Source organism: Macrobrachium nipponense, chromosome 22, assembly GCF_015104395.2.
Source record: "Macrobrachium nipponense isolate FS-2020 chromosome 22, ASM1510439v2, whole genome shotgun sequence".
Taxonomy (NCBI): Eukaryota; Metazoa; Arthropoda; class Malacostraca; order Decapoda; family Palaemonidae; genus Macrobrachium; species Macrobrachium nipponense.
In genome coordinates, this window is record NC_087213.1 from 38,455,663 (window position 1) to 38,474,772 (window position 19,110).

General features: G+C 40.6%; 1 long non-coding RNA gene across 1 annotated transcript in view; it reads left to right on the plus strand.

Moving 5' to 3' along the window:
• LOC135198602 (uncharacterized) overlaps positions 1 to 19,110 on the plus strand; it is a 180,294-nt gene that overhangs the window by 109,257 nt on the left and 51,927 nt on the right. The gene's annotated exons all lie outside the window — the stretch shown is intronic.

Sequence of the window (19,110 nt, forward strand, 5' to 3'; positions counted from 1 at the left end):
TAAGTGGGTTTACGGCAGTAACAGCGCTGTAACACTGCAAGTGTTATTTATTCCCATTATAATTATGATGATTCAGGTTCAGGCGATTTTGGGATCCACTGCAGAGAGAGAGTGCCCCTTTATGCCTATTCTCTCTGCTGTGGATTCAACTGAACATTGGGACCTTTAACACCTTACTCCTATAAATTTTCCCCCATGCCCACAGTGCTGGGTCCGATCTCGACAGACTGACAACCCTTAAGGCATTGTGGGTGTGGCGTATATCCAGGTGATGATCCCAGGGCAGTTACCACTGTAACAGTATTGCTCCTCCCCCAGTTGGGCCTCCCTGGTGAGAGGGAGCTCATCGTGGACGAAATTTACACACTTTTCCATGGCAAATATAACAAATATCTTCACGAATTCTGGCGCGGATTTGGACCATTCTAAAGAAAGTACCATCATGACCCAACCTTGACTCACTTTGACTCCCTCTATGGGAGTGGAAATTGGTCAAGGTTTCTAATCATAGAAGCTGAACAAAATATTTCTGCTTTGAAATTGGATAATTCTTTACTAAATAGGCATCCAACGGCAGAAATGTCGTTCAGAAAAATAAAAGAGAAGACTTGGCTTATAGAAGCCACAACAAAAAGCCAGTCTGAAGACTATTTGTTTTTAAAAATTATAGATGTCATTAATGTTAAAGTGGAAAAGCATGGTAATATGAACAGCATTCAGGGCACCATTGTACATCCTAACTGTAACGACAAACCAATTGATAAGAAGATGCTTTTAAACTCTCTCAAAAAGAGATACCCCAAGGTTGAGGATTGCGAGGTGTATGATGTGACAAGTAAAAAAGGCAATAAACAATTACTAAAAATAGCAAAAATAAAATTTGAGGGTTCAGATCTACCTCAAAAAATAAAAACTTTTAGGCCAAAATAGAGTTACGACCTTATATTCCAAAGCCACTGCAGTGTCAAAATTGCAGTAAGTATGGACAAAAAAAGAGAAATTGTAGGAATGAACCGGTATGCACTTACTGTGGATCTACAGAACAAACCACACAATGGAAGTGCAGTGAACCTAAGTGTGTTAACTGTGAGCAGAATCATCATGCAAGATCCAAAGAATGCAGGTATTACATATACAACACGGAATTAAAAATGTTAAAAGAAAGAACAGTCATGTCTATAACAGAGGGTAAATTAGAATTGAAAGTGAGAGGAACTCAAGGTCATGCTAAGAAACGTATGTATTCTTCTATAACAGGAACCAGTAATGAAACAAAAAACATACAGATGGAAGTAACACGATGCAGCAAAATAGGTCTCAAGAAGGAATCGGTAATATACAGGAAAAAACTAAGACAGTAAAGAATCTGGAAACCGGTGTAAATTATATGGATGATATTCTATCAAATTCATTTGAAATATTAATGTAAATAGAAGCACAAGATGATATTACCACGGAGGTAGAAGGAGGAAGTTGTGATATACCGGAAATTGAAGAGTAAAAAAGACCTAAAGACCTTTAGAGAGAACACCACCCAAAACAAAGAAACCAACTATAATTAGAGAAACATCGGTCAAACCAAAAACAAAAGATATGAAGAAAGAACAAAAGCAAAATTAGAACATACCTTTATTAAAATAATGATAAAACCTATAGATGCAGATATTCAGAACACCTAAGAAGTTACCATCGATGATGGTGACTATGTCAATGGTGATGAGATTACACCATCACCAATAATCGGTATAACAAGAACAAATAAAGCAGTAGATATACATCATAACACATGTAGATGTAATGATTGCTTGATTGCATTGTGCAACAATAACAAAAATATAACAAAAGATTGTTTAATAAACATTATAAGAAATTTTATGAAATAAAGAAAAAAAAAAAAAAAGGAGGCCACTGATTTAAACACTCATGAAAAAGGATGCATGTGTATTGAGCACTTAAGATATTATAAAGATAAACAACTGAATGTCGTAAATAAGATTTTAGAAAAAATTCAAGTTTATGATAATACAAAAGAAGAAAACAAAACACGACCAATATAACATAATATTTTCAATAGCTATATAATACAAGGGAACGTAAAGGGTCTACAGACCAGATTACACCTGGGAGAAGTACAAAGGTTATTAAAGGAATATGAACCAACGATATTATGTTTACAACATGTCAATAATACAAAACCAACAATAGGTAAATATACCCTAATTTCAACATCACAGGAAGAAGAAGGAAATTTAGGTACAGCCATATATGTACTGTCGCCCAAAAAACTCGTGGCAGAGTTTCATAATTTTTCTTTCACCTGCCTGACGCACGATTCATGCCTTATTTATCTATTTTTCTTTTCAAAGATGGAAGAAATCATATGTAATGACGTTAAAAAACAGTCACTGATATCTTTAGAACATTATGTTATGTTATTGTGTAAAACTATTTTCCATATAGCAAAATTGACGTGAATGAAACGAAGTGATAAAAAACGTCATATCAAAACCATAGATATACATACCAAATAGATATGAGACACCTATCACTAGTAGTATCGCATAAACATAGTCCTTAAATTATCATTTCAATATTAAGTTGAAGGTAGGTGAACTATTCCATTTGTTAAATTTTACAGAAAACATTGGAATCTCACAAAGTGCTATCAAATTTAAAAGCAAAAAGAAAAAAAAACTATATCCTACCAGTGTGAACCAGGCAACCTCACTCTATTGCTTTTGATGTTATGTGCACAATGTGTCATTTATCGGTCTAAGAAATATCCCTCGATGAGCGAAAGACAATTATTGCACTGCATTTGGTGCAAGTTCCTGTTGGAGAGATATCAAGAAAGCTTAATAAACCGGAGAGAATCATACATAGAAAAATCAAATTGTTTAAAGAACGGCAAAATTTAGAACATGGTCCTAGAGGTGGAACACCTCGAAGCACCACAAGAGAGGAAGACAATAAGTAGTGTAAATGTTGCTGAGCAACATTCATTTGTGAATTTTGAATTCTAGTGCCTCGTCACGACATTGCTGAACCAGGAATCATGACTAGCTCTACGCTTATGACTGGTGTCTGATGAATACTTTAGATGGAGAGGAAGAGATTTTTAAATCTACACTTGAAATCTTTGATAGTTATTTAATAAATAAGCAAACTTATATTTGATGGATGAGAGATTCAGTTAGGCTTACTCTTTTTGTTTTGTTTTTTATCGGTGGTCAGTGAATACCACGGATAGGGAGGGAAACAGTTTAAATGATGCATGCATTTTTTTTCTTCAAAACCTAAAGAATACATTTTATTTGGAGATACTTTATTAACATCGGCCTAATCCTTCCATCACTCCTATACGCCACTTCCGCTCTCTTCTCCATCTCAGGTTACTCAATCCGACAAACACGAATCACGTGAAAGCATCACTAATGATAACGGTTATTTTAAAATTCCCCGCACCGACAACAGACGCCTTAAAATGGATGTTTATAAAATATTTTCTGTTCAAAGAAACTTTATCTTTCATTCCCCAAAATATGTGCATTCACTCGTGTTACACCCTGTAGCCGTCAAAGAGCAACCCTTGATTAAAGCAGTAGGTTTTACTTGGAAAAAAAAAAACATATGAAATAGACTTAAACGAGAACGTCACCTTCATATTTCTTATCCTTTCAGCTACTTATAATATGCTTATGGTAGTAGGTCTAGGTCTTCTTCTTCTTCCCAGCTTGTTCCCATTTTTATATGGGGTCGCCGTTTCGGATGAGCCGTTTCCATCTATTTCTATCTTGTGCTTCTGCCTCATCAATTCCCTTCTCATGTAAGTCTCCTCTCACACAGTCCTTCCATCTCTTTCTTGGTCTCCCTCTTTTTCTTCTTCCTTGCACCTCCACCCCCATAGTATGTCTCCCAGCGTGGTCCTCATCTCTCCTCAACAGGTGTCCATACCATCTCAGCCTCCCCTCCTGCACTTTCTTTGATACTTCCACCACCTTAGTTGACCCCCTTATGTAGTCATTTCTGATCCTATCCACTCTTGTTACCCCAGACATCCACCTAAGCATTCTCATTTCTGCCACATCCATCTTCTTCTGCTCTGCTTTTCTCATGCTTGCTGTTTCCGTACCATACAGCATTGCTGTTCTTACCACCGTCTTGTGAAATTTTCCTTTTAACCTAAGCGGCACTCTTTTGTCACAAAGAACTCCCGAGGCCGCTCTCCAGTTGTTCCAGCCTGCCTGTACCCGATGTTTTACTCTTCTTCCATACTTCCTCCAGCGTTAACAAAAGATCCCAAATACTTAAACTTATCAACTCTCCTTATTTGCTCTCCACCAAGCTGAATACTTTCTCTATCATCCCCCTCAGTGGTGGTACACATATTCTGTCTTGGATCTACTTATTCTCATTCCTCTGTCCTCCAGTACTTGTCTCCATCTTTCCAATTTCACTTCCAGATCTTCCCTGCTCTCTGCACACAGAACAATATCATCCGCATACAATATGTTCCATGGTACTGTCTCCCTTACTTCCTCTATTATAACATCCATCACTATGTTAAAGATAAATGGGCTCAGAGCCAACCCCTGGTGTAATCCTACTCTCACCTCAAAACCTTTTGTCTCCCCAACACTGCTCCTCACTCTGGTAAATACATTCCGGTACATCTCTTGTATCAATCGCACATACTTCTCTGGCACCATCTTCTCCCTCAGGCTCCTCCATACCTCTTGTCTCGGGACTCGGTCATAAGCCTTTTCAAGGTCAATGAATACCATATGTAGGTCCCTTTCTCTTTCCCCGAATTTCTCCATTATTTGCCTCAGACATAATATACCATCTGTTGTTCCCCTTCCCTTCAATAAAATCCCATCTGCTCTTTACCTATTTGTACTTCTTCTCTCAGTCTATCATCTATCATCCTTTCCAGTATCTTCAAAGTGTGGGACATCAATTAATGCCCCACCTATAAATTACCAACACTCTTGGACATCGCCTTTCCCACCCTTTAAAAATTGGGATCAATATACTCCCACGCCACTCATTTGGTATCTTTTCCTGTTCAAGGATCTTTATCATAAGATCATACAGTATATCCCACTCCTTCATCTCCTAATGCTTTCCATGCCTCCACCGGGATCATGTCTGGTCCGGTTGCCTTCCCATTCTTCATCTTCTTCAGTGCATTTAGTACCTCTTGCCTAGATCTAGGTATACATGTGAAATTAATTTGAATTAATTTCTATTTAAGAAGAAATGAATAACTTCAGAAAGATCAACCTAAGAAAGCTTTAATGAAAGTAAGCCTTTCTTAATGTATTCGTCAATTTTGACTCCCACAGCTTTCCATCATGTCCAAATGAAACAGGATGATATGCAAGGAATTCGATAATAAATAAGACTGAATAAGGTCTGAGTTAATTATGTTAAGCAATTATGAAAAGGATAAGAAGAAAGGCGAACATGGCTAATAAAACAAGAATAACGGGAATAATCAAATAAAGCAGATTTATATATATATATATATATATATATATATATATATCTATATATATTTTATATATATATATGTCGATTTAAATATTCATTAATATTGCATATCCGATAGAATAGACTGCTGAAAATAGACCTAGGCTAATTATGTGGGAAAATCAGAAGTCCAATTTAGGTCCACTAAATGTGTCATGCAAATTATTTTATTGATCAAAGGACAAAATTAGTTTAATTAAACATCGTTTTCAAGGAATGTTAACGCCTTGATGTATTATTTATCGGCTGTAGGAGACGAAATGACAACACCCTACTATGAGATTCAGGGCCTCTGTAACACGGTTTTTTCGCAATAATTTTTTATCTATGCATTTCATAAATATAACGCTTATTCAGAATACATATTATATCAACACATAAATTTTGACTGTATTCTGCATTATGTAGGTTGAATAAATTTGGTACTTACAATGTAAAAAGTGACTTTTTTTGAAGACGGGCCAACTTACTCAGAGAAAAGGTTTCGAACGCACTCGTTACGTAACTTATGACAGCATTTCTTCCCTCTTTCTCGATGGATGATTGGCTATACGTAACGAAGGCTAAACCTCTGGCAACAATGACATACAAATTTAAATGCAAGCAAAGCAGTACACCTTTATGAACTCTGGAACCTCTCCACTGATAGTTGTTATAATGAACAAACCAACAAAATATGTTAATAAATACAAAACACTTCGATTATTAGTCTAACTCCCAAAATAGGTTTCCTAAGAAATTACAGTCTACTTTATAGGTCACAATCAGATTGACAAGATGTAGGGAATAGTTGGTAATTTTCAAAAACATAGTAGACAAGCTTGATTTGATAACTGCTATATCCAGTGTCAAGCAATTTTTACTTATTGGCTATCTACCTATTTACTAAAACAAAAAACAAAACAGCCGGTACCGTATATTGGCTTTAAACCTTCACCAATAATTATCGTCAGAATGATAACCATTAGGCTCCACCCACTTTCGCCTCGTTATAATTCAGGATAACACTGAGGGCTACCATGGGCATTGTTGGATTAGAAAATTTAACTTCTGGCTATAAAACTAATTTCTCGAGTAGTTGTAAGAAGTGCTAAATGATCCTCAAGGATCCCAGCAGTTGGCCTAAACATTTAATTCATGTATATTACTGCTATACTGTTGCGGCACTACTGCTACAGTAGTATTACTACGCTAGCGCTGACACCCCACCCACATCTATGTATCGTTCCGCCATTCATAAAGTCTTTGGGTTTCAGAACCGATGGAGTTCTGTCTAGTGGATGGGCGGGGCAACATTTCGTCAAAGGGGTTTGTTTACCTTGCTTACGTAATGAATGTTTTTCGACTCTTGGCTCGTAATCATTGGCCATGGCGTCAGCTAGATCATTTTTACTCTATAAAAATTAAAACTATCGGGTTTAGGTTATTGATAATTCTGACAAAATTTGTGTGTGGTTGTAAAACATACATATGTCAACTTTCAGCTACATCCGATGCTTTGACAAGGAGCAAAGTCCAAAAAACCGTGTTACAGAGACCCTGAATCTCATAGTAGTGCAGTACGATACGTTGAGTCAAGACTCGAGCGGCAGCAAAGCCAACTTCAAAATGCTTCGGTATGCTGTCACGAAGCTAGAGTTGAGAATAAAATTAGAAATCATGGACCCATCGGTATATATTTTCCTTACTTTGCAAAATAATCATCTTTAACACACTGAATAAGTCTACTCAATTCTAATGTAATTTATTTCAAGTATAGCACCTTTGAAAGGAAATGTTATTTATTGTTAAGCAAATAATCTGGCATCTGCATATGGCAATATTTCCATAACGAACAATGAATAAAGAAACTACGCCAATTCTTCGTTGGCCGTCTGTACATAACAAAGTATGTTATGACAAAGTACCTGTAAACATTGCTGACCTCCAAGTATCGGGTATTAACATTTGAATAAAAAAACTATTATTATTTGTTTCATACAATCAACTTACCTGTCAGATATGTACATAGCTAAGACTCCGTCGTCCCCGACAGAAATTCAAATTTCGCGGCACACGCTGCAGGTAGGTCAGATGATCTACCGTCCTGCCCTGGGTGGCAGGATTAGGAACCATTCCCGTTTTCTATTCATATTTTTTCTGTCGCTTGGAATGTAAACAACGTTTGCAGTTCCTCCTGACTTGATTTTTGGATTTCATCGCCATCGATCTTCTGGGCTATCTTTTGCAGGGAAGTACTGGATCTTTGGTTCGGCATACGCATATTAATTTGTTTTAATAACTTTGGCTTCGAAAATTTCGAAGAATTGTTTACGTGTAACTACCGAACTTTTCGGTAGACACTCACATAGTTTGCAAGAAGGAAAATTTTAATATTTATTCATAATAACGTGTAGTAAATGTTAGAATTGATTGAGCTAACTTCCTTCTTGAGGAAGTAAGGAATAGAATAGTTACGCTTCCTTTAGAAGTTTTTATAGCTCTCGTACTAACGAGCAGTTAGAGCATTAACAATACTAGTAGTGTTGTATCCTCATCTCCTTCTTACTTCACAGAATCTTCAAATTCATATTGCAATTTGAAGACAAAGGAATGTAGCTCAAAATATGAGCTATTGAAAAAGTAAGAAGTGATTTTAGTGTTAGTGCAGTGGAGGGTGTGTTCTGATCGGCTCTGTTTCGCTCCCAGGCCTAGACCTCTTCCAAGCTCACATACCCAGAGGAGAAGGAAAGTCGAAAGCCTTACGGAGGTTATGGAGAATCCCCACCGATCAGGCGTCCCTCGGCAGGATCTGTAGAACGTCCCAGACTGCCAAGTTCGCCATTGGAAAGGCGTCCTAATTAGTATAAGGTGCGTCCGATCGGCTCTGTCTCGCTCTCAGGCCTAGACCTCTTCCAAAACAAACTCACAAGCCCAGAGGAGAAGGAAAGTCGAAAGCCTTACTGGAGGTTATGGAGAATCCCCACTGATCGGGCGTTCCCTCGGCAGGATCTGTAAAAAACGTCCCAGACTGCCAGGGATAGCCATTGGAAAGGCATCCTTTAAAAAGTGCGTCTCTTCTTCCGTTTCTTCATCTTACATCCGAAAAGACGAAGAATGTACATGTTTGGAGTTCGGACGATCTGGCTCGTTCTCATGCAAAAACTAAGAGAACACTGACTCACCTGAGCGAGAGGCTGAGAGCCAGCCAGCAAGCTAGCGAACGTTCCAACAGCCAGCAGCGAGCCACGTTCCAACAGACTAGCGCGAGCCGCGTTCCAACAGACTAGCGCGTGCCTCGTTCATACAGAATAAACGCGAGCCGCGTTCCAGCAACTGAGCGCGAGCCGCGTTCCAGAACTTTTTTCTTGGCGCAAGGCGCCTTCAAAGAGAAAACAGACGGCTAGACTGAGGAGCCTTATAGTAGAGTGGCAATCAGAAGGAATGCTTCCCATTGAACGTTTTACCTGGCAAGAGGCTCGTATAACAAGACTAGAGGCGCTCGGATCTATCAGGGCGCACGGGACTTCCATGCAAGCGAACGTTCCAGGAGCGAGTCTCCTTTCTAGCGTGCGGAACATTCCAGGCGCGCGGAACTATCCAGACGCCAGCGCTAGGCGCAAGGATCCAGACGCCAGGCGTCAGAAGATTCCAAAATCTTCATTTGAGAGAGAGGTCAGTCGCGAGACTCCTCTTTGAGTTTTTAACTTGAGCAACTTTCCCCTCAAATGTGCAAGATGTCGCACAGGCGGCCGTTGCTTTTGTCAGAAGGATTCTGATACTAAGAGAAGCCCCTTTTCATTATTCAGAAGGACTCCTGTGTTAGGCAGTTCCTCTCAATGCGGACTCTCTCCCTTCATCCATGCTCTTCCCTCGTTTTGAGGAGGCAAGAGCTTTGGGAGTTTTTCTTAATAAGAATCTCATCGACGTTTGGGTATGATGGCGGATAGGAAATATCTACTTCCTTCCGTAAACCCTAGTGATGAACAGGAATTCTGTCTCTTCCACGATTTATGAGGAAATCACGAAGATTTAAAGAATTAAATGGATTAACTTCCTTCCTTAAGAATATATATACTCTTTCATCGTTCTATTAACGAAAAGAACGAAGATAGTAGAAGGTAGTAGAGTTTCTGCTGTATGAGAATACGATACGGTCAAATCATAAACACATACCGTAGTTACTTCTTTTCTGTGCAACTCAATTACCATATCCTATGGCTACGACTTTCCTAGGAAGGACTACGCTTAAAGGGATTGTTAAGACAACACCTACTTTAGCTTCTAGATTTATCGAAGTCTTGTTTTCGCTTAAATATGCTTTAATAAGAACTTCCTGAAGTTCGATAAAATAATTTTATAAAATTCCGTTATTAAATGGAGTAGCTGGCAACTCTGGAAGAGTAAGGCCAGACGGCTAACGGGGACTGCTTTCGCTGAGAGCCTGAGACCAAGCAGTACGCCAGTTACTGTCAGTACCATGTGGGTGTCGGTCATGAACGGTCCGGGTGTATTCTCTCTCCTGCGGGATGGAATAACTATCCGTATCTCTCCCCTCACTAAACTTAACCTCGGATTGGAGGGGATAGTTAAAGCAACATAAATAAAATATTGTATGCCTTTTGCTAAGAAGCTTTCAATAAGAGAGATAGTACCATCTTTCAATGCTGTTTACCGTAGGTAACATTATTATTAAAGGCATTCTATCGCAGCAGAACATTATATTATATAAGCTCTCAGGCTTACGAAAGCATAGCTTATTAGAGTACCTGCTCAGAAGAAGATGGATGAGTCGGATGGGAAACATTCTCTTTGGGGCAGAACTTGTTTCCCTGAATGGACTATACTACGTATATAAAGCTTTTTCCTACTAAGAACGGATTAACATGTGAAAGGATGTCGGGTACCATAAAGGCACAGGTGTTCTGGCACATAACATAAAACGAATTATCCAAAGGAAGCGCCAGCCTGGCGCATTAAGTGCCAACCTGGCGCAATGCTCCAGAAGCGCCCAGCCTGGTCGCAAAAATTTGCGCCAGCCTAATTTGCCCCAGAAGTGCCAGCCTGTGGCGCAAATTTGCGCCAGAAGCGCCAGCCTGGCGCAGTGAGCCAAGAGCACCATCCAAGATTTTCTCGTTTTAACGAGTTTATTAACCTAAGACAGTTCCAGTAGCCTCTCGGACAACAGGCTCGGTAACGGGCAAGATTCGTTCCTGATTTCGTTACCCATTTAATCACTTAGGCCAATTCCACGACTCTCTCATATCGCAAGAGCATCGAGAATCTCTTTTTTTTTGCTCCTATTCGCGTTAACATAGAGATCCTTCTCGATCGACAATAATAACTGTTTAACATGTTTAACATTTTTTATTTGGAAAGAGTCGTGAGAACCTGCAGAAGTCTTCTTCATAGATCTCTCAGTAAGGTAGAAAGACGAACAGGCTTCCTAATACTGCTTCCTTTTCCCTCGAACCAAGAGAGGTAGCAATATACGCCATCTTTATTTTTTTTAGAAAGGGGAATAAACTTAAGTCTTTTTCCCCTAAATATAAATTATTTGCAGATTTAAGATAAAGGGCGTCAAAGAAAGAGAAGATAATATTTTATGCCTCATTTTGGCCTTAGAGAGGTTGGATTCACAGAGGTCACGTTCTTCTCACAGCATGTTTTGGAAGTCTTTTCCAAGACAGTCTGAATATTCTATCAGCATCTATTATAATGGACCTTAACAACCTCTCCACTCTGAGTCTGTCTGCGTGCAGACTGACCAGAAGTGGACATGAATGAGAGGATTTTTCAAGGTAAATGACAATAGTCATGGACAAGATATAGAATTGCTGCAGATTGTGCTAGAGGGAATGAGGAAACTGTCCTCTTCCGATACCTCTGTGAACCACATAGCGGTTTTTTCTTCCCTTTCAGAGGGAAGAATCACCCTTTGTATATATCTGTTATCAAAGAACACAGTAAAAGGCTATACTCTGTCTCTATAAAGGGATTGGAGATAGCAGAGGATTAAGATCTTCGGGATCTTATACGATACCTCAATATGACAAGAGTAGGATAGCAAATGTACTTCTAATGGGATCTTTTTTGTGCCACAGATTTCTATGTTTCCGACAAGATGGAACTGCTCCTCATCAACTTCTTTGAGAAATTTTATGAGGGAATTCTTTGTTTCTCTTGGTCCCAAACGATCAAGAAGACAAGTGAATTTTTTTTTAGCATTGGAATCTCGCATCAGATTCTATGGAGATTAGGGCAATGGGTTTTCTTGCCAGCATAGTATGTCTGGCAAAAGAACTAAAAACCCCCAAACCCCTATTCCTGATTCAATGTTTTCAGATAGAGGTTTCGTTGTCCAGGCAGGGTACTTACGTTTTTCATCTACAGTAGATGGTTAAAAAACGTACAGTCAATGGTTAAAACGTTTGCCTACAGAGTCTTTGGAATGCGATGACGGCTCGAAAAAATGCTTCCCAGAAGGTGTTCAGAGGGATACAATAAAGAGCTAGAAATCAGGAGTACTCCCAATTTCAGCTCGGAGTCTCCTTCGACTTCCAAGCTTCTTCCCTTCCTTCGGACAAGGATAGGGAAGATTCTGCAACGAGAAGCCCCTTCAAACAGGGTAAGAAGAGATCTCGTGAGCAAGGGAAGTACTCAAGAAGGATCCTCCTCGAAGGAAGACTTATCTCTCATACTGTTAGATATCCTATCGTATACTGGATGTAGCTGGACTACAATCGCCTCCCCTTGCCGGAGAGGCCAAGCTCAAAGATGGAAGAATTTCTTCCCACCCTTCTCCAGTCTTGTGATTTACTATTGTGGATGTTCAGGACTTTCGGACAATGTAGCCGCCAACCAGAGCCTTATGCTAAAAACAGGCGTAAAAATGCCAGAGGTAGACACCCAGCCCCTAGAACACTGTCATTGTCTGATGAGGAGAAAGACCGGGCCTACAACCTGACACAGATGCGCTAGATGCGAACATATAGGACAGATGAGAGTGTCCGATGTGGACATTGCCAGACTCCTCGAGACTCTACCAAGCTCGAAGCTCCGGCAAGTGGGGAGTAGCCAAAACAGGCGCGGCGAGGCGCCAGGCAGGAGCGAGGCGCCAGGCAGGCGCGACGTACCAGCCAGCCGCGAAGCTCCAGGCAGGCGCAAGGCGCCAGGCCAGGCGCGAGGTGCCAGGCGGCACAAAGCAAAGCCAACCTGGAAGCCTAGGCGCCAGCCACGCGAGGCGCCAGCCAGGCTCTAGGCGCGAATCTCCAGCTAAGGCGCGAGGCGTCAACCAGATGCGAGGCGGCCAGTCAAGCGAAAGGTACCAGACAAGCGCTAGGCGCCAACCAAGAGCGAAGCACCAGCCAGGCGCGAGGTTCCTGCAGGCTTCAGGCTTCAGTCGGGAGAGATCCATTTCAAGAAAGCCCTGGTCTTCTTTGAAACATGGAGATCTCCTAAGCACTTCATAGTGACTTGATTCCTTCAAACAGCTGAGAATTAAAAGCGCAGGAAAGTGCGCGCTTTTGCAAATTCTTGTTCTTTACATAACAATATGTCATATAAGACATATTAGCTGTGTTGTACGGTAGAGGCAACTCTGTGTTGACTTCTCATTACACAAAGGATGTCAAGTTAACCTACGAGAGATCCTTCTCTTTTGGGTTTATACGTTTCTGCGGATACGTTACTGGGATAAGGAGCCGACACTGATCCTTAACTTTGAGTTAAAGTTTTTAACTTAGTGAAATTATTGGGGTTTTTGAAAGGAGTGTGGGGATAACTCTTTTCAATTTGAGCGCGAACCCTCGTGTTAGGATCAGGTGATCGGGATCGGTGTTGCGCTCCTTCATAAGGTGGTATTGTCATAGAAGTGGGTCCCAGTACCATTGACAAAGTCCTTTCAGGCTCTGCCGAGTAAGCGGTTCATACCCATCGGCAGACCCACAAGAACTCTTAGCCATAGATCACATATCTCGCTAAAGTCTTGAGGTGATGCAGACTACCGGGCAACAGCCACGAAGTCTACCACCTATCAGATAGGAACCAACGTTTATTTATACCTACAACATATGTTGTTTACCTGTCTATTCCATGTTAGCTGTCTCTTACCCTCCACCAAAGGGTGTCAATCAGCTATGTATATATCTGACAGGTGAGTTGATTGTATGAAAATGATAATGTTATAATACAATAAAGTTTCATACATACTTACCTGGCAGATATATAAATAGCTAAGACTCCGTCGTCCCCGACAGAAATTCATATTTCGCGGCACACGCTGCAGGTAGGTCAGGTGATCTACCGTCCTGCCCTGGGTGGCAGGATTAGGAACCATTCCCGTTTTCTATTCATATTTTTTCTCTTCCACCTGTCTCCTGCGGGGAGGCTGGGTGGGCCATTAATCGTATATATCTGCCAGGTAAGTATGTATGAAACTTTATTGTATTATAACTATCATATTTATAATTTATACAACCAACCAAGTAAAAATTACAATATTGATAAACTTGGAGAATTACTTAAAAATGCCAAAGAACGTATATTAATATTAGGGGATTTTAATGCTCACAACCCAATATGGGACTATAACTGTTCAAACTCGAATAGAGCAGGAAGTAAAGTAGAAGAATTTATGGGTTCAAATGATACATGATGTATAAATGATGATAAAGTTAATACATATTAATAAAATACACATGGAACATTTTCCTCTGTAGACTTAACTCTATGTTCAACAAGTATAGTTGACAGATTGGATTGGAACACAGTTGATGACTTGCACACCAGTGATCATTTCCCAATATTAATTTCCTTATTACAAAATAATCCAGCAAAACATGTGCCTCACTATAACATTTATAAAGCAGATTGGAAGAGATGCAAAATGCACAGTAGTATACATACCACCATTTGAATATCTAAACAACCATAATGAAACTAATAAGTTTCTTGTTGACTTCATTAAAAATGCTGCCGATAAGGCAATGCCAAACTCAAAACCCCATCCAACAAAGCACAAAGTTCCATGGTGGTCCAATGAGCTAACAGAATTAATAAATATAAAACACTCAATAGGGAGGCGATTGGATAATTTAAATAGAAAGTTCAGTAAAATAAATAAAACATTACCAATATTAGAAGGTACTTTACAAAAAAGGACAATCAAATTTCTAGAAATTGATGCAATAAAGCCCCTATACAACAAAATATCTGCAAAATTTAAAAAGGAAGTAATTTAAGGAAGAATAATTTCATGGCGGAAATATGTATCAGAACTCTAATAAAGGGATTTTGACAAAGGAAAAATCTATTTCTGGGGGGAAGACCTGTGTCGCCCGGTGAAATGTTCCTGTAGCACACATTTCTAGGTATAAATAGATGCTAAATATACCAGAGAAAAAGCTAAATGGAATGCTGAAGTTACTACCTTCAGCTCGCTCACCCATAGGGTGTCTGTATAAACACAAGGGCGAGTGGAAGCCACTACCACAGGTTTTCTGCCAATTAGAAGATTCCCCTCAAAACCCCCCTCTCTAAGGTAGGTGCTGTTACAAGGACTACAATACGTCTACCTTCCACTCGCTACTACTACAACTCCCGCCCGAAGGCTTCATTCCTGAATTACGCACCCAAGCTTTGGCCGGCTAGAGGGTGGGGATCAGGAAAAGAGAGGGATGGGTTCACCGGGTGACACAGGTCTTCCCCCAGAAATAGATTTTTTCTTTGTCAAAATCCCTTTTCTGGGTTCGACCTGTGTCGGCCGGTGAAAAAGTATCAAAGAATTGGCCATACAAGCTTGGTAAAACACAAAATTTAAAAGATATATAAGGAAAAATAAAAATAAAATCTCTTAAAATTAAGTTTTAATAACCAAAGTAAAAGTAACAAGTTACAATGGTAAAAAGGGGGAACAAATATGACCAGATCTATACTATCTTTGGAAAACAACAGGTAAGGAATACAAAAATAACAAATATAGACTATGTACATGTCCAGAAGTGGATTGATAAGCAAACCAGTCTGGAACCTAAGGGAAGACAGGTAGGGATTACGAGCGAGGCAGGTAGGAAAGAGTGAGTATCAAGGGAAAAAATTAATAGCAGAATAAAGGAATAGGAAATAAGGTTATAAGACTGGGCCGTATCAGGGGAGACAATGCTCCCTGCATCCACTGCTGAAAATTTAAGGGCCCTAAATTCTTTAGATAGTGGCGTTTAAATACTGCCGGGATTTCCAACCCGTATATTTTTTAAGATCCTCGAAGTTCATATTGTGAAAATAGTTAATTGAGTTAGCCACTGCCCACGGATATCATCGGAGGACTAGACTGAATCGGATTGGCTTGTTTAATAAAATAAAGGATTTGTTGTTTGATTCCTTTTAAGGAAATGATTCCACCTTTTTCTCTAATAAAAAGAGGACCTGAAGACTTTTCAGAAGTTCTGCCCAGATAAGATTTTAATATGACAATAGGACACAATGATGAGTCCTGGGTGAGAGGTATAATCTTCCATGGAGCCCACCTGTTTTGTGGGTCTTCATTCTTTGCTAAGAATTTCTGATCTGGGGAGAGTAGAACTTCACCCGACGGGAGGAAATCAATGTGATTTGGGTTTCTAGAAAGAGCCGACAGTTCAGATATTCTGGCGCCTGAAGCCAGACTCATTAAGAATAATGTTTTCCTGAGAAGGGTTATATATGAGCATGATTCATTATCAGTGTCTGAAGCCAACTTGAGTACATCTTTTAAAAATCAGGAGACCGTGTGGGGGCGGTCCACTGGTCTCAGACGGGCACATGCTCGAGGGATAGATGAGAAGTACGAATCTGTCAAATCAATATTAAAGCCAAGCTGAAAAATCTTCCTTAAGGCAGATTTAGTCGTAGTAATGGTACTAGCAGCTAGACCTTTTTCAAACAGGGTTCTAAAGAACAAAATTGCCAGATTCATAGTCATCTTTTGGGCATCTGATTCTTTTAGAAAGATGGCCAATTTCTTTACTGCAGAATCATACTGTCTGAGTGTTGATTCTCTTTTATCTGATTCTACGAACAGGATGTTTAGTGGATTAACACTAGCATCCTTCTGTGGCGCAAACTTCGTGAAGTCCATAAAGTTAGGGCATTTAGAGTTCTTGAGGAAGCTGACACAGTCCGAGTTTGTACTATTTGAGTCAGTTCTGGATAGGGAATCCGTCTGGGACGGTGATTCAACTCTAGTAGAAGAGGAAACCAATTGCTCTTCGGCCAGTTGGGTGCAACCAATGCTACCTGTCCTGTGAAAGATCTGAGTTTGTGCAGGACTTTCATCAGGAGGTTTACTGGCGGAAATAGGTAAATCTTCTGCCAATTGTTCCAGTCTATGGACATCGCATCTGTGGCGTGAGCTAGAGGGTCCAGATTGGGAGTCGCATAACACGGGAGTTTGTGATTGGACTCCTTGGCGAACAGGTCTACCTGAAGGCCCGGGATTTGATTGCAAATCCAACGGAATGACTTCGTGTCCAAGGACCACTCCGATTCCAGCGGAGTTGTTCTGGATAGTGAGTCTGCAATGACATTCCATACTCCTGCCAGGTGAGTAGCTGACAGGTGCCAATGATTTGTCGTTGCTAACGAAAATATTGCAATCATTACATGATTTACTTTGCTTGACTTGGAGCCCCCTCTGTTTATGCAATGAACTATCACTGCGCTGTCCGAGACTAGTCTTACATGACTGTTCTTGACTGGAGCTAGACGTTTTAAGGTCAGAATGGCTATTGCTTCTTGGGCGTTGATGTGGAACTGGCAGAATGTATTCGACCACATTCCTTGAACCTTCTTGTACTGGGAGTAGCCCCCCCAACCGCTCAGAGAGGCGTCCTTATGGACTATCAGAGACGGTGGGGGAAATTGCAGTGGCACTGATTTGGAGAGACTCCGGACTTCCGTCCACAGACGGAGCCTCTTCTTTAATATTGGTGGAATCAGAAAGATCTTGTCTCTGAATTTGTTGTTGGCTCTTTTCCGCCAGACTCGATTGATATCCTTCAGCCTGGCTTTCAATAGGACATCTGTTATTGAGGCAAACTGAAGAGAACCAAGAATTCTCTCTTGGGTACGACGAGAAGCCCTTTTGTTCTTGAGGAACTGTCTCGTAGCCTTCGCTATCTCTCAGCACTTCTTTGATGGGAGAGAGAGTTTGTGTGAGGTTAGATCCCATTGGATTCCCAACCATTGAAAGCGGGACGCCGGAATGAGACGGGACTTTTCCTTGTTTATCATGAAACCCAGATTTTCTAGGAATTCTATTACCTTGGCTGTTGCTTTGCTACACTCCTCGTCGTTTGCCCCCTAGATGTTGACCCCTTGACGTGGGTAGGGGGCTTAGAGACCAGCAGCTGGGGCATGATGCCTGGTGGGGTTGCTTTCTCACTGGTCCTTGGGGCCCAGCTGCTCATCCAACAAAATTAGTCAGAACTTTTCTTTCTACTAGAAACATTTAATCTTTCTGCCTTCCTCCCTCTTATAAGGTATGGGTTCTATGATGATGACTATTGGCTTGGTTTTGGACATGGTTTAGGCTAAATCTTGGGATTTGAAGGAGGGTGAGGATGGACGGCATGCTACCTCACCCGTAGAACTCTAGTACCTGACGTGATCGAGCGAGGGGAAAGTTTATTGTCAAACCCTATCTTCAGTGCCGGGTCTGATCTCGACGGACATCATGACGCCTTAGCACTGGAGATAGGGTGTATATCCGGTAATTACCCCTAGGATGACCCTAATTAAAGGGATGACACGTCCTCTAAGTGTGACTCCATGGTGGGTATGGGGAATATCTGGATGAACTATGTTTTTCACATTATATGGCAACCCCCCCTATTTCGGCTGACGACCCTATGCTTTTGTCAAAGGATTTGTGCACGGAACCCGAACTTCAATCAATCATGGTCGGTCCCTATGATCAGTGTAGTACCCCTGGACCGAATGACAGACTGACACAGATGACGACCCAAAGCAGTGCGAGTAGTTATACCACCAAGAAATCTCAACAAAAAGCATCTGGCTCCAGTATTGTCACACTGGAACCATATGCCAGGAAGAAAAATAAAAAGTATGAAATAGCTCCTGGGGTCTTTGTACCCAATTCCTTTAATAAATACTTGAATTTGAAGCTTGAAGGTGACAATATAGACATTTTTCAAGTACATAGGGAAATCGTGAAATGTTGTGGCAGACAGCCAAAAATAACAGCCCAAAATGGAAATATGCTCCTTGTAGAAAGCATTTCCCCAGAGGAGAGCAGTAAGTTGATGGGATTGTCGGAACTTGTGGGAATTACGGTTGAGTGCACTCCCCACTTTAGCCTGAACTCCAGCAAGGGCTTGATTTACGCCCCTCAATTGATGGCTTTTTCTGAGGAGAGACTTTTAACAGAATTAAAAGACCAGGGTGTAATAAAGGTTGACAGGATGTCAAAGAAGGCTGATAATAACAGAATGCCTCAGCCTACCTTAATATTAACTTTTAATGCTTTAAGACTTCCAGAATATGTCTCTGCAGCCTGGTATAGGTTTAAGGTAAAATATTACATCCCAAGACCCAGAA